Consider the following 14,056-nt stretch of genomic DNA (forward strand, 5'->3'; position numbering starts at 1 on the left):
GGAATAACTTCAGGCCAAAATCTTGCAAGCGAGCCGCTGGGTGCAGGTGCAACGAGATGGAGCACTTGCTGAGTCATTTCCTGTAGGACCGGAGCCACAGGTTGAAGCGTATGCGTCCTTTGAGACCCCCTTTGATATATAAGAGACCTCAAAGTAAAGCTTACTTAAATGTCGTCGACCCAGTCACCTATTGCATCACTTCCTTTAGGGCTTCGGCCTCCTAATTGATCATTGTAGTATAATTGAATGCCCTCTTTCATATATATGATACCTCCACCACTGGGACGTGGCAACAATTCTCCAAATCCATATGGGGAGGGGGGGGGGTGATGCTTGTGGACAGTAGGGTTGTACACTAGACATAAATAGGAAGAAAACTCAGGAGAAGGAATGACCTCTCATAAATATTTATTTAATAAATTGTTTCAAATAACCCTGCCTCGTTAAATCAATGAGCTTGGTGTTTTGCTTTCAAAAATAGGTTATAGAAAAAGTCTAAACTGCAGAAAATAAAAACATCCAAGCTGCCTTTTAAGGATACCTTGGAATATCCGTCTATTTTTTAACCATCGGACACTAGTTTACGACAAAAACAACACAAATTACGGCAGCTCATTTGCCGCGTGGTTTTTAGAGCCATGTAAGGATTAGAGGGGCTGGTGGATAGCAACCACCATAGCAACCATGACGGTCAAGTGACTGGATTCAGCCCCGTTGAAAAAAATAGAATACCACCCTCAGGAGATTAATGATATTTAAATGATTATGACCATGAAGTCTTTATTTGCATGGGTTTACATTTCGTTCTGTGTAGCATGGAAAAATCGGAGAAACACTCCCATTCGGAATGCATTGGTTTACATTTCTTTCTTTGGAGCACAGTTATTTTTATTTATTTTCAGTTTTTGAGGAGGTGCTTCAAAGATGCTAATTTTTCTGCAATAATCCAAAATCAAATGGAAAAACCCGTTGGCTTTTTGTCAAGGGAACCCAGGGCGACGCTCACTTCCGGGTTGGCCAACACACGTCATCCCTCCACCACTATACTGTAATAACGCATGTTGAAGTTGAATGATAATGAATTAATTTATTCTTTATTCTGCCTTAGTATTTATTTATTTGGCAGCGAAATGCAGTGTGTGTGTGTGTGTGTGTGTGTGTGTATAACACGCTATTTTATGTTGAAATGCGACGTAATCCAGTGTTCACGAAAACGTACGTGTTTCTAACAAGATGATATCATTAAAAGTTACATAAAGTAACGGTTTAATAACACAAAAGCAGGAAACACGTGAGCTGCATTTCCCATTCAGATAATAAAGATTAATAAAGATCATACACATTCACTGACTGAGGATTATTCAAGGGAAAAGTAAATTTCTCGCTAGAAATGTCATTAGAAACACGTTAAATGGTGAATCTGTCCTAAAATATTGCATCTCCCATTCAGTTAATGCTGGGTTTTTCGTATCATATGCACATATGCACGCGAAATGGACGTATCCGCCCTCCACAGTAGTTAATGCTGGGTTTTGCGTATCGTATGCACACGAAATGGTCATTTGGCGTATGTAGGCTACTGCACGCATCTTGAAAGTGTCAAACCGTGCGATCTGTGCGCATATTGGTGAGACTGGAAAAGCTGTCATATTCTTAGTTATCACAGACAATTTTTAACAATAAATGTTCTGTACGGAGCTCCTTAAGGGACAATAGGGAGAAAGCTCCCGGACAGAACCTTAGATGGAAGTCGTGCTTAGTGACAAATCACGACAAATACTTCCAATTGATATGCATGAGTTTGAAAAATGTGCTTTTTGACACGAACATTTAGAAAATACGTGTACCTGATCACGTTTCAATAGATTAAATAACGTGACAGTGTCACCTATTTTCGTGAGCCCGGGATGCCTGTACGCCGGCCATTATCGCCCGATGAAATATTCTTCGTCATATCTATCAAACCAAACATCCTTCACATTCGCCGAACGACGATTATGAAAGTAAAATGCACATTTCTCGCTAAAAAGGTTTACATAAACACTTTTAATGGTGTAACTATTCTAAAATATCATATTTTCCACCCAGGATAAAAAGTATGTCCGCCATTTTCACAGAAGAATATCCTAAAAAACTATCCAATAGGAAAGATGCTCACATCGTCTATTAGAGACGTAGTGAGGCACCCCCCATTCCGTATGCAGAAGACGCCGAAGGGTACCTTTACCGTCACCGAGCGAATAAAAAGGGTACCTTTCCCGTCAGTCACCGACGCTAAAGGGCCTTTGCCAACAGTCGGTATTTGACGTTCTCGGAGTGAGACTGTGTTGCCGGGATAGAAAGGAAGCGTAAAGAAGATATTAAAATGGCTTTGACGGTAAAACTTATTGAACTGGGAGTCCTTACGTCTGGCCCGGTGCCAGCTTCTCCACCTGCCGTAGGCATGCCTTTTCAGACCCAGGGGCTGACGTTTGAGCAGCAAAAGGAGCTCCTCTCAATGCAGTTGGCACATGAGAGATTTAAATGTGAGATGGAAGCAAAAAAACTGGAGCTAGAGGTGATCCGCCAGCGGGAGGGTTATCGTCTGGCTGCTGAGAGTCAGAAGGGGCAGGTGTCTGGGGTCGGTGCGCGGCCCTTTGACATCAACAACTTGCGGCTGTTGCCACCGTTTAATGAGAGGGATCCTGACTCATTTTTTGTGCTTTTTGAGCGTGTTTCCGCGGCGAGGGGTTGGTCTGATGAGGACTGTGCTCTGCTGCTCCAGTGCGTCCTCACAGGTAAGGCGCAGGGGGCATATTCGTCTATGAGCACGGCTGATAGCGGTAGTTATGTTAAAATAAAATCTGCAGTGCTGAAGGCTTATGAGCTTGTGCCTGAAGCATATCGCCAACGTTTTCGGGTTTGGGAAAGGGAAAGTGGCCAGACCTATGTTGAATTTGTTCGGGATTTAACTACCCATTTTAAACGTTGGTTGGCTGCGCTTGAAATATCTACTTTTGATGAGTTGTGTGAGTTAGTAATTTTGGAGCAGTTTAAGCTACCTGGTTTGATTGCGACTTACATTAGTGAACGGAAGGTTGCCTCTGCTGCAGAAGCGGCTGTGTCAGCAGATGAGTACGTGCTGCTCCATAAGGGCGATGTGAGAGAGCGCACACCCGGCCGAAATGATTCTGGCTGGGGTGGAAACAGGCGAGGTGTTGCGGCGGCTGACCAGATGCGTTCTGGGAAGTCTGGCATGCTTAGATCAGAGTCTCACTCACGGAGCAGTTTTGACAGCAGTAGAAGCTGTAACTATTGTCACGAGGAGGGACATTGGAAGGCAGATTGCCCTGCATTAAAGGCTATGCACCAGGTATTGTGAAGAGTTGGTTGGTATGGAAAAGGGATGGTTGGTTGGTATGGAGATGAGTTGGTTGGTATGGAGATAGGGTTGCCAACCGTCCCGTAAAATACGGAATCGTCCCTTATTTGGCAATTAAATGTTGCGTCCCGTATTGAACCAATACGGGACGCAATTTGTTCCGTATTTCCATAAATGTCCAATACACATGTCTGTCACACACACAAATACTAAATCTAACAATAATGATCAAAACAAAACACAGGGAATACTACGGTCAGCAAAATTGTCGCGGCGGGATCTACGCAAGACCCGCTCCGGTCATCTGTGTGTCTGCGCATGCGTGTGGTGGTCGCGGTTGCCTAGCGACAGACACCACACACCGGCGCTGCTCACAAAACCCGCGCCTTTTAAAAATGCCCACTACACACGGTACTCCACCACGTCCTCAAAAGCGTAAACGCTTGCAGAAGTACGGACGTGAGTGGGAAGACGCACATCCTTGGCTGGACAGCGTCAATGGAGATGTTTACAAGGCAAGTTGTAAAATATGTCGACGAGTGTTTTCAGTGGCGCACGGTGGGCTGTCTGACATCAGACAGCATGCAACAGGAGAGCAACACTGCAGACACGAAAGATCACAGAAGACCCAAGCGTCAGTGTCACAGTTCTTCATACCCCAATCATCTCCTGAGGTTGATACGGTATGGGACATTATGTTGTGATTGATTTCCTATCTGGTTGTGCTTTTGCCAGAACATCGCAGTGCATGGGCAGAGCCTATTTTAGTAAACTGTTGTGGTTTGATTGATTGTTTAGGATGTTGAGTTTTAAAAGTCGAATGAACGACCATTTATTTAATATACAGAAGTATATAAATATTATATATGGCCATTTAAAGAACAAATCATACTAATGGATTAACAGTTAATAAATAAAAAAATACATTTGTTAAAAGAAAACCTTTATTCTTTAATATACATACATTTCCTAGATTAAAAATGTTTGTAGAGCTTTCTGTGTATTCTGTGTCACAATTTTTATATTTTTGAGGAATGCAGTGTTCAGTGATCATTACATCAATTATATTATTAGTGTGGTTTAACTGTTTGGATGACCTGACTTCTTTTCAAGTCATAAGACAGGGAGCAGACAAATGTTCAATTTAATCAACAAAATATCTTCCCACTCTTCCTCTCTATATTACCGCAGCTGAGGTGACACAGGTGTACCACACAGTCAGACACAACCTCAGCTACAACAGTGTTGACTGTGCACATAAACTGAATCAAAAAGTTCTCCTGGATTCAAAAATTGTAAAAAAAAATGTATAGGGAGAACAAAGGCAGAGGCAGTGATTAAAGATGTCCTTGCTCCAAAGGCAGTGGCTGATGTTCTCAAGGCCCTAACATCAGATAAACCCCTCCCATTTTCCATTCAGACAGATGCATCAAATAAAGGCAACAGGAAGATGTTCCCCCTTGCTGTTCAATACTTCAGTCCAGAATGCGGAGTCACCAACAAAATGCTGGATTTCATTGAAAATGCAGATGAGTCCGCTGCTGGGATTGTAGCTCTCATTGAGCAGTCGCTTGACAAATTTGGCTTATCGTTGGATCATGTGACAGCATTTAGTGCACTGCAGACAACACAAATGTGAATTATGGAATTCAAGACTCTGTCTTCACCAACTGGAAGAAGTAATAAAAAGATCTGCTGCAAGGAAACTGCCATGCCCATATTGTGCACAACACAGTGAAGCATGCTCTTGACCAGCTCACTGTAGATGTGGAAAATGTTGTGCTGAAGGTCTATGCCTTCTTTTCCACATCTGCCAAACGAAGAGAATCACTCAAAGAGTTTTGTAGGTTTTGTGATGTTGCGTTCCAGGAAATTCTGCGACATGTCACAACCAGGTGGCTCTCCCTTGATCCAGCCATCACCCGGCTAATGCAAACCTGGATTGCACTGAAATCGTACTTCATCAGCCTGGGGGGAGGAGTGTCCCAAACAACTTCGAGCATTGTTCAATTTCAGTGAGGACTCAACTGAGGAAGATGGAGACATTGTGGAGGTTTACCTTCTTTTCTGCAATAATATCCTCTCTCTCTTTGAGGAAGTTGTAAAGAAGCTGGAGAGTGATGAAACCACCTGTGTTGAGTTATATTCCATCATGGAAAACTTCAAGCAAAAGCTCACACAGAGACGAGATTAACAGTTCTATGGCTACTTAACTAAATTGAAGCTGCAGCGTCTCCGTCCACTTGATGCTGACATGGCAAGGGCAGATTTTACTGTATTCCTCAACACAGCACTCTCATATGTTGAGAAATGGTTCAACTTTTCGGAAGACTACTGGTTGTTCTCACTGCAACCTCTCTCTCTGCACCATGGCACCATGACCTTTACTGACATTGAGAGGGTGACCACCAAGCTCAACGTCATCCATAAAGTCAACATGGATGAACTTTATGATGAATGCTCCACAGCAAAACCCATTCTGAAGAAGCTCAAAGAAGATGCTGAAGATGAATGGAAGTCCAAAGGTGTGGCTGCCAGGTTGGTGGCTCTCTTTCGAGTAGCTGACCTGCCAAACATGCTGTCTATCACCAGACACATCCTGAGCATCCCAGCATCCACTGGATGTGTGGAAAGGATCTTCTCCAGAATGGCCAACAAATGGAGTGACTGCAGGAATAGGTGCTCCACAGAGCTCATGAGAAGTGAGCTGCTGATCACTCTCAACTTTGAGCAGTCCTGTTCAGAGTTTTACAACAGCGCTTTGAAAGACAAAGAGTTACTCAGTGCTGCAAGGAGTAACAAGAAGTACACCTGGAAAAAGAAGTAACAGTTTTGAGGGGAGGAGTAATGTTTTGCACTTTCTTTTTTTACATAAGTTTGTAAGTGTTTTTGTTGTTTATTTGTACTGTTTCTTTTTTGTAAAAATGTTCAAAGAGAGTCCCTATAGTTATGCACTTAAAAAGTAACATGAAGTTCTCCGTTTATTTAGTTTATATTTTAAAAGTTCATTGCTGCACAAGCCACACAAAGAGATTTCATTCAAGATTTAATTGACTGCACTTTATAAGAGAATGTTATGTGATAATAAAGCATTTCAAGCTTTAAGTATGACTAATTCCTTTCTTGATCAACCCTTTACTAAAAACACCAGCACAAAATAAAACATACCACTGCTGCGGGTGCCCCGCCCCACAGGAGTCGGGCCCGTGGTGAGCGTCCCTTATTTTAATTTCTGATAGTTGGCAACCCTATATGGAGATGAGTTGGTTGGTATGGAGATGAGTTGGTTGGTATGGAGATGAGTTGGTTGGTATGGAGATGAGTTGGTTGGTATGGAGATGAGTTGGTTGGTATGGAGATGAGTTGGTTGGTATGGAGATGAGTTGGTTGGTATGGAGATGAGTTGGTCGGTATGGAGATGAGTTGGTCGGTATGTGGGAGGAGGTGCGGCCCTTGTGGTTTACACAGATCATAATCCTCTGACCTTTTTAAGGTCATTGCGGTGTCCGAATCAGGGGTTGATGAGATGGGTTTAGTTTCTGCGGGGATATGATCTTGATATTTGGCATATCAAAGGGGTGGATAATGTCATTGCCGATGCGCTGTCACGTGCTCCTTTGCCGTGAATGAATGTGATGAGTGGTGCCATTTCATGCTGTTTTGTGTTGTGTTCTTCTGTCTGTTCTCTTAATTTGCTTCGCCAGGTACCAGGGTTGCTGAGGTCAGGTGGAAAAGGAGCATGACATGGGCAGGGTGGAGTTATGTGTTTTCTTTCTTAGATTTGTCTTGTCTTTGAATTAATATATTTTTGGGGAGGATAATTTCAGGTCAATTTGGTTAGTATGTGCCGGTGTTCCCTTTGGTACACCGACTTTATGGGGGGGGGTGTGACGACCCCGCCTATTATTGACTACCTATCTTCATTAAGGTGATCAGCTGATGACATCAGCTGGATCTGGAGCACCTGGGACCGGTGCTCCAGCCGAATAAAAGAGCAGCTGATTGCCTGTCGGGGGCGCTACTCCTTGGCTCCTTGCAGGCGTCCACACCTTTTGGGGTTTCGTTGGCGGTTTTGTTAAAGTTATGCTTTGTACGGAAATAAACCTGTATTTTATATTGGTAAATGCACCGTCTCTCCCGTTTTTGTCATCGCCGCTGAGCCGGGTTGTGACATAATGTGGCGAGTGAAAAATATGGCCTGAAAATATCAGGAAACAGCACCAAACTTGTTTGGCAATTTTTTGTTTATTCAGAGTTCCACATACGGGATAGCAATATAGTTACAGTAATAAAGATTTTTCCAGTCTCAACAAAAACATGAATAGCGTGTGTTGTCGTTTTTTAACCCCTCTCTCAGTATTTGAAACTACAGGTTGTAAATGCACAGATAATTTCAAAATGCTTTTCTGTCAGTAACAAGTCAATATTTGTACTGATTGGCCATCAGAAGTTCAGAGTTCGATAGATACATCAATTTTTTTGGTCCCGTCATTTGAAATCCAATGATATTCTATCATGAAAGACTCAGAATAAGTATTCACATTTAGTTACTGAAGCCAGTTAGATTTTTTGTTAAATACAATTCTAACTGAAAAAAGTGATACATTTGTTAAAGTAAAGTTCTGAAATTGATACACATTTGATTTACTTTTTACAGGCTTCGTCTATAAAAGCCCCCCTCATTTCTGTGTTTCTAAACTATCGTTTAAAGTAGTGATGCACCGAATATTCGGCCACCGAACATGTTCGGCCGAAAATGGCCCAAAACACAATGTTCGGTTTCGGCCGAAGGAGTAAAAAGGCCGAACATAATACACCAAACTTTTTTATTTATTTATTAATTTTTTTTATTTTTATTTAACTTTACTCATTTATTTAAAGGTGGACTGTTCTTAAATTCTTGCTATAATGTCTACTGGAATGTTAGAAAACGTTCAGTATTAAATAAATAAAAATATCAAATTTGTAATTGATTTTTTTTATTGAAAAGCAAGACAAAAAAGTTTATAAAGGAAATTCAATTGTTTGATTTATGCAATGGGGAAAAATATTAAAGCAAAATGAATGAAAAACGGTAAAAGCCACATTCGGTATTCGGTTTCGGTCTTCGGCTAAGTTTTTCAGTATATTCGGTTTTGGTTTTGGCCAAGAATTTTCATTTGGCCAAAAGTTTAAAGGAATATAACATTTGCCAAAAGCTAGAGATGTTGAGCTATGACTTTAAAGGAAACTTATAAAGGAAAAGGACAGCAAGGTGAATTACTTATGTGACCAAAAAATCCTGCCACTTCGAAGCTCAACACAAGACACAACTAAATACGCCTGACCTACACACATGCCCTGATGGCCTCTCTGAGGTGCCTGATATGGATCTGTTGCTAGAGTGAGATTGGAATCAGCCATAAAGATGTTGCATAGTTCATATAGATCTGGATCACACGGTTTGGTCTGGCGAAAGATACATTCATTTTTGCACAGTTGAAAATCACCATCTTCAATTGGGGAAAGGAAGTCTCTTGTCCCATAGAGTTCAGGTAATGCAAACATCACGTTCGGCCGACCGCTGGGGACGTTAAGGTTTTTCGATGGCCTGATGGTGTGTGTGTTCCAGACCTGTGCAGTGTCATCCAACTCATCCTGTTAAAAGCAAGAATATAAAAACAGTAAATACATTAAGGAAGAATTATAAATGCATATCCAGGGCTGTTTGCTTATTTTTTTTTAAGTGGTAGCACTGGTGCCAGCAAGCACAAAAATTCAGTAGCATAAAAATAAATGTTGTAGCACAGTGTGATCGAAAACCTGCATAACCTTAACCCTTGCATTTCACTCTAATTACCTTTGAGCATGTCATCTTGGTCTCATTTGAGATTCACAATCAATATTATATCCTTGTGTGCAGTAATAATTGTAGAAAAAATGAATAGGGCTGCACTTATTTATAAAAGAGCCTAACCTGCCAATAGCAACTTTTGCTGATTCAGAATTGTTTCCCCCCCATAGAACAATAATATTAATATCTATATCTGTATATTGTTTATATATACACATAATTATTATAATAATGATAAACATTTTTAGAACATTTCCTTTTAATTAAAACCAAACTTTATATCAGCCTATTCAATTAATTAGTATACAAATGTCTACACTATTTTTTTTACATTACATACATTGCACAGACTGCACCCCTGAAATCTTCAATATATACGTTATAAAACAGCATAAACAATGTACATGGGGTGAGTAGTGGTGTAAAATAACGTGATTCTGCAGCGGGAGCACTATTTGATAGAGGCAATTGGTCTATCCACGTACTGTGTAACGTGCGATGGTGTAGGTCAGGGTTAGCATGAAGGAGGCAACATGCGAGATTCTCCTCACGGTACTTTTAGTATACTATAAGCTTTTGACCATACCACGCCAGGTCTCCACGGCACTATATATACAAAATTAACACACAGGTGGAAAGTCCGGGATTCCTGCCTACAACAAATCAGTTACTAAATAACTCATATTAAAGGTTGGGTATGGAATTCGCTTTTTTGGCCATTTTTGCAAAATTACTTGAAATCCCTATCATAACCCGCTTACAGCCACTGAGTTAGAAGTACTGACATGAAAATTAAACAAGTCAATCATCTGTGGAACGGGCAGGGCTCGAAAAACTCCAGCCAATCATTTCCATTGCCACCGAGTTGCATTGGACAGTAAGTACGTCAATCAAACGGTCGTACTGCACTCCCCCTCCCCCGCGCCCCGCGCGCGACCCCTTCGTGCAGTACTCGTGACCCAGAGCTCGTGACCCAGAGCAAGCTCCTGTTTGTTGTTATCCTGCGGTAGCTACTGGAACTAGTTAATCCACATTTGGACCTAGCAGTAGAAGACAATTTCCATGGCAGACAAGACGCCACCATCCCCACCACCACCACCAGCAAAGAGAAGGAAAACTCTTTTTCAGAGAGTAATTGATTATAAAAACGCTGAAAGAGAAAAACTGAAATCAAGAATAATCCTAGGCGCTGCTTTCGAACGTTGGTGGCAACTGAAGGACGAGAAGGGTCTAAAAACCGATGCTTGTGTGGCGGTTGACCTAGATTCAAAGTTTATACCGTTTATACTCGGTAATACCGGTGTTGAGACGAGTGTATTAATCGGTGTGAAAATGTCCACATCGCGGCAACCCTAGTGAAAACCAGGACTTCCAATACAATTATATGAAACAAACATACATTTTCTAAAAATAGTAATGATTTATGTGACCGTTAAATGTTTATAACATCTGGTGCAACCATAGCTGCGAGAACGTATTCTCAGCAGGGGGTGCTGGAAAAAAAAAACTCAGCCTGCACTAGACTCGCCAACACAGTCTCACTCCCTACTCGTCAAATGTGTGACGCATGGCCAAGGATCCCTGGCGTCAATTTCCGTCGAAAAATGGGTACCTTTTTCGTCGTTTTTCAACGCGGGGTCCGTCAGATAGACATTCATGTTAATCCCTCACCGTCGGATATAGACGAAAGGAAATCGATGTTTATCAACGGTGATGCCGTAGCTATTGTCTATTGATTTGTTTGACAGATTCACCATTAAACGTGTTTCTAATGCCATTTCTAGAGAGAAATTTACTTTTTCCTTGAATAATCTTCAGTCAGTGAATGTGTATGATCTTTATTAATATTTATTATTCGAATGGGAAATGCAATATTTTAGGACCGATTCACCGTTAAACGTGTTTCTAATAACATTTCTAGCGAGAAATATGCTTTTTACTTGCATAATCTTCAGTCAGTGATTGTGTCTTATCTTTAGTTTTATAGTTATTAGGAAGACTTTATCGGCTCGCTCGCATGTTTCAACGACGTCAGGTTGCTAGGGACGCTGCTTTCGCTAAACTAGCAGCTCACGTGTTTCCTGCGTTTGTGTTATTAAACCGTTACTTTATGTAACTTTTAATGATATTGCAATAACCACAGGCGAGGTAGTGAGCGAAGTAAGCTTGATAGCAGGTTTATTGGATTCCACAATCGGACAGGCAGGCACCGCTCCACCGGAAAACTACAACAACCAAAACTCCCGCCCGGAAGGAAACCCCCGGAACCCCCTCTCAGAAGGCGAGCCCCTTCCCCCCAAACCCTGTGACGCCAGGACCATAGACATCTTGCCCAGGACTGGTGCATATTTCCGGAATCCACCAGTGCTCAGAGGCCACGCCTGGTATTGCAGTCGGTTTAGTGGGCTGTGGACGGGTCCCGGAAGTAGATATCCTCGTTCACTCCAATACAAGTGGGGAGCAGGAATGTGTCTCCGCAGAAAATGTGTGGATATCAATCAAAGGTTCATAATTATCTTTATACCGTGTACTAAAAAAAAATAAGTTTTTTCTTTTCAAAACGCCACCTCAAGCGTTTTATTAGCCGTTATCTCGCTGGGGAAGAGTGGTGTGCAGCTGAAAGGAGTCGTAGGGAAACAAATGGCATCCGAGAGGGCCTAGTTCAGTGCTCCGTTAACGTGTCCGATTTTGGACTGGTTCATCTGCTGCTCAATAACGCCCCGTGCCCACTACATGCGTCCGTTGACTGATGTGGGAAGGCGTGGCTGACTGATGGGGGAGTAGTCTTTGCAGATGCATCCGTCAGCCAATCAAATCGTTTCACCGGGTTCTTCCCGCTACTTCCTGCTTGTTGCGATGCAAGATGACCCGCTTTCCATGCAGTATCGTCAGAGGCCGAGTCGCGTCACAGTGCTTACATTTGCATACGCGATTGTTACGTCCCCCGCTAGGGGAAGGGGTGGCAACATAAAACCAGATGTCTTTGGTTAACTGGAAGTTGTTTATTTGTTTATTTAGCCCAGAGCATGGGATAAGTTCCCGTGTAACAATTAACAAGAACCTCGATCAACCAACAAATAACCATTCGAAGACCCAATATGGCAAGCTTCATATCCAAGGCCAGCTGCCGTGGATGTTGAGCTCGCCCGTGCTTTACCCTCCCGGATCCTCGGCCCTCCGATGCAGCAGCCAATCACGTCCGGGGACAGGCACATTAAAATTAACATAATGGTCAACAAATCACACGCGGGGAAAAACACATGATCATTAGCATGAGAATCGACAAACTGAGGATTTTACTCATGAGGGCGGGGTGTCAATCAGCAACCGTACAGCGATCTGATTGGATGACGGATCCGTCGCTGCCAAAAAGTTGAATATTTTTCAACTTTCTGACGGAGCCGAAGGCTCCAACGGAACGTACGGATCCACAATGCATTGCGCGTCCGTCCCCATTAAAGTCAATGGGGATCACGCAACGGACGCATGTAGTGGGCACGGGGCGTAATCCTCGTGGCTCTAAAAACCACGCGGCAAAGGAGCTGCCGTAAATTGTGTTGTTTTTGTCGTAAACTAGGGTCCGATGGTTGAAAAATAGACAGATATTCCAAGGTATCCTTAAAAGGCAGCTTGGATGTGTTTATTTTCTGCAGTTTAGACTTCTGTAACTAATTTTTGAAAGTAAAACACCAAGCTCATTGATTTAACGAGGGAGGGTTATTTGAAACAATTTATTAAATAAATATTTGTGAGAGGTCATTCCTTCTCCTGATTTTACTTCCTATTTATGTCTAGGATAAACCCCTACTGTCCACAAGCATCCCCCCCCCTCCCCATATGGATTTGGAGAATTGTTGCCACGTCCCAGTGGTGGAGGTATCATATATATATGAAAGAGGGCATTTAATTATAGCCTACTACAATGATCAATTAGGAGGCCGAAGCCCTAAAGGAAGTGATCCAATAGGTGACTGAGTCGACAACATTTAAGTAAGCTGTATAGGGTCTCTTATATATCAAAGGGGGTCTCAAAGGACGCATACGCTTCAACCTGTGGCTCCAGCACTACAGGAAATGACTCCGCAAGTACTCCATCTCGTTGCAACTCACCCAGCGGCTCGCTTGCAAGATTTTGGCCTGAAGTTCTTCCCAGACCTACACCCTAGCCATCCAACATGCATATCTGAGAATCAGGCCTCTCTTTAATAATGACAAAAAGTTATGAGAGAAACACATTTTAACTTTTTGTTATCTCATAAGCGGCGTGGTGCCGGCTCCTTTTGACCTTTTGACCCCAGACTTCAAAAACGTGGCCACAGGCCAGCTGTGTCTGCACACCTTTAGCCACAAATGTACACCTCCGTCCCAAAAAAAATGGGGACTAGAAACTAACCTCTGTCTTATGTACATTTACTGTACTGTTGGAGGTCACGCCCCTTTGCCAACCTTTTCGAGATAGCTAGGGATGCTAAAATGTTTACACACATTTCCCGGGGCCCCGTGAACGACATATCCGAGATTTGGAGTTCTAGCCCTTGGAGAAAAAAAGTTTTCCCAAATGGAGTGTCATTTGGACAAAGCCCCTCAGAAGTGTAGCCTGCAAGACCTAATGGTTCTACCGCCCTGAAATTTGAATACCTTATTCTAGGGTCTAACTGGGACCTCCGCACCGAAACTTGGCCCGGTCGGACCCCGAGGGCAGGGAGGGGGGGCCCTTCCTGCCCGAAACTTGGCCCGGTCAGACCCCGAGGGCAGGCCCCACCCTTCCGGCCCTCGGGCGCCCTAACGAAAAGCCGCTGCCCCCCGACCGCCTCCAGAAGCAGATTGTCGGCCTAACGGACAGGGTGTTCGTTTGTGCCTCT

General features: G+C 42.9%; 1 long non-coding RNA gene across 1 annotated transcript; it reads left to right on the forward strand.

Moving 5' to 3' along the window:
- Positions 1-6,700: 6,700 nt before the first annotated feature.
- LOC130405091 (uncharacterized) lies at positions 6,701-8,202 on the forward strand. Its single transcript, XR_008904287.1, has 2 exons — positions 6,701-6,819; positions 6,938-8,202. It is a non-coding gene; the product is annotated as an uncharacterized LOC130405091 (long non-coding RNA).
- The last annotated feature ends 5,854 nt before the right edge of the window (positions 8,203-14,056 follow it).

Source organism: Gadus chalcogrammus, chromosome 15 (assembly GCF_026213295.1).
Source record: "Gadus chalcogrammus isolate NIFS_2021 chromosome 15, NIFS_Gcha_1.0, whole genome shotgun sequence".
Classification (NCBI taxonomy): Eukaryota; Metazoa; Chordata; class Actinopteri; order Gadiformes; family Gadidae; genus Gadus; species Gadus chalcogrammus.